General features: G+C 34.8%; 1 pseudogene; it reads left to right on the top strand.

The window, feature by feature from the left end:
• Positions 1-1,693: 1,693 nt before the first annotated feature.
• Positions 1,694-2,454, top strand: LOC136461463 (uncharacterized; annotated as a pseudogene).
• The last annotated feature ends 829 nt before the right edge of the window (positions 2,455-3,283 follow it).

Raw genomic sequence — 3,283 nt, 5'->3', positions numbered from 1 at the left:
TATTATACGTGAAACCGTATCCAATTCTACAAATATTTAATGATAGTACCGCATAGTCACGTCTTTCTCCAAATTGTATAGCTAAATCTTTCTTGTAGTGATTAAGGAAAATAACATTCTTAAACTTTGACCTAGGATTATAGAAAAAAATATTACATCTATAGGGTATGTTCGGCTCTACTCCAGCTTTAAGACCTAGAGAGGATATGTGGTTTGTAGACTAAATTAAAGTGATTTTAATATTTATATTCAATAGAAACTATAAATAAACTATCAGTTTCAAAAAAAGTACAAATAAACTATCCATGTAAATGCACTTGAGTGTCTCTAGCTCTACATCCATGATTTGTAGGAGCTAAAAATACCTAGCTCTAGGAAATAAACAAATTTCCTAACCAATGGGGTCACGATACCAAACAATTTGATGTATATATGTTGGTGAAAATTTTCTATAAACTTGGACATATTTAATGAATTTAGACTTAGGGTAAAATTAAAACATACTACAATTTAGAACAGATGACAGAGTATAAGATACATAAATAGCACATATTCCTAAAATGCTTCTAGTTCTATAATGAATTAATTATAGTCTTGCATAGACACATTCTATCTTGTAATGAATTTGATCAAAAAAACATATGTGATACATAACAGTAAAAATTTCTTGAACCAAATCCAATTCTACAATGAACTGATTACTATCAAGTTGTATCTTGTGATCAGTTAGTGAAGAAAATCATATATGATATGTAAAATAGAAGAAATTTCTAGAATATCATGCAATTCTAAAAATGAATTAATGATAGTACTAAAAAATCATAAGTATGTATCATTCTACACAAATGAAGATCATGTCAGAGCTAAGAGATTTGTTTTAGCATCATATTGACTATCAACGCAGATAAGGGACACTTGAAAATAAAAATGATTTGTATGTGTTTGACTTTATCAGTGATATGTTTATGGCATTATTATTATAAAAAATACAATACATGAATATGGGGTATTGCATTTAAAAAAATACATGGTATTTAAAACCACACTTAATTTGTTTATAGACGTCTAATTCTATATTTAATTAATGACACTATTTAGCCGCATCTTTCTTGTAATAGATTAATCAAAAAAATACATGCACTATGATATCATTCAGCTGCATCCAGTTCTACAATGGATTAATGATAGTACTAGATAGTCACATCACTATGGTAATGAATTAATGAAAAATAAATCTGTGACGCATCACATGACGCATCAAATAATATATGACTTTATAAACCATATCCAATTTTGTAACAAATTATTGACTATAGCACACATCCGCTGGAAATAATATACGGCTTTATAAATCGTATCCGATTTTGTACAAATTAATGACTATAGCACACATCTGCATCCTTTCTTAACCAATTAATATAAAACATATTGAAAAACAATCATGAAGGGCATCTAGTTCTATAGCAAATTAATGATAGAAACACATAGCCATATCTCTTATACAATTGGATACTAAAATATGCACATGATAGACAATGTTCTCTGTCTACCAATCCCTATAAATAGGTCTCAATGTCCTCTTCGAATACCATCCACCATGGAACACAGTAGTTACCCCACCAAGGATACGAGATTTAGGTAGAGCGACAATGAAATTTCCCCTTTGCGCAAAGCACTAACGGGTAAAACAACCATGCCAGCTCTTTCTAGCAGTGCACCTAATGACCATGCTCACTCCTTCTAGAGCTACTACAATAATAGTGAAGCAATACCACACCAACTCCACTCAGTTTCTACTCCCATACCACCAACTAGCATCATTGCATCGACAAGGCTGGAGCAAAGGCTGGAGAATGAACAAGAGCTTATGCACATGTTTCTGACAACTCCCGTAAGTGAGGACGCATGGAAGAAGGCTTTGTCCTTGGAGCCCCTATCAATAGAATCTTTGCTCCAAGGAGACCCTATGGCTATTCTCCAAGCCCACCTTGACATTGCTGGAGTTTCTGATCCTGGTCTGATCTTCCATGACCCTGCCTTGCATGTTCCCAAGGTTTTGTCTCTATCATTTTTGACCTTTTATCATTGTACTTAAATTATGTAACTCTACAATCTCTCACATCAATCTACCTACAGGAGAGGATGCACAAAACTCTTGGATCTTCATTCTCATCCCATGATGACCTTTATGCGAAAATACCATATGTCAAACCAACTTTCGTTCATCAACCCCCCATGTCCTCACTTGTCCAAAGAGAGCAACATGTGCCAAGTGGCTTTCCAAGCGGCAATTCTTATGACGCCATCAAAGAGGTTATGGGCTCTACAATTAATTTTCGAAGAGTTAAGAAGCAGAAATACACATGCATGCTCTATAATGCTGTGTTTAGCTCACAACAAATGTATCATGGTCACATGAGCTTGTTGCACAACAAAGGAATAGGGAACAATTAAAGTGGGCCATCATCCCCAACAAATGCTTGTTTGTGCTGTGAACCACCACTTATGTTGGGAACAATTAAAGTGGGCCATCATCCCCAACAAATGCTTGTTTGTGCTGTAAACCACCACTTATGTTGGGACAAATCTGTCTGAGTGGTTTCTTCTCATCAAGTGGAAGTAAATGAAATTTAATAATAGTATGAGTAAAATAATTGCATATCTACAATGAACAATTACACTTATGATGTGATTGTGGCTTGTGCAAGGACATATGATGATTTACCCGAAGCAATTTGTTATAAAAATTACAAAAACTATTGCATACTTGAAAAAAAAAGTGGTTTAGAACACTGAATCTCTGAATTCAAGGTATGAGAAAAATATTATCGCAAGACAACATCAAAAGTTGAGCATAGATCATTAGGATTCTTGAACATGCGTAGGATGTCATGAACATAATATTGGGCTAGAAAACTACTGTGTTTAGTAATTTCAGCAAATTTGTAGTCAATCATATGCCATTTGACTTAGCAAAGGGAGAGGCGACAACGGTGGTGACTGAGGAGGAGATAGATCTATTCTGGGGGCAACGAGGATGGTGACAGCGAATCCCCATGCAATGTTAATGATTTATCGCCTTCATCACCCTCATCATCCGAAGATGTCTCTAGATCACTTAGAGATAAACTTGTCCTATGTAACTTCAACTTGTCAAGCACAACTTATAGATAAACTTAGGAACTTAGCTAAATCAAGAATTAGAGGGGATTTTGAAGCACTTCGGGGCACAACCTCCTAGTTAACCCCCAAAGGATTGGCTAGACATCATTGCCATGAACCC

Source organism: Miscanthus floridulus, chromosome 6 (assembly GCF_019320115.1).
Source record: "Miscanthus floridulus cultivar M001 chromosome 6, ASM1932011v1, whole genome shotgun sequence".
NCBI classification, from domain to species: domain Eukaryota; kingdom Viridiplantae; phylum Streptophyta; class Magnoliopsida; order Poales; family Poaceae; genus Miscanthus; species Miscanthus floridulus.
Note: the sequence above shows the minus strand (reverse complement) of the source record. Positions and strands in the feature narration are given on the sequence as shown.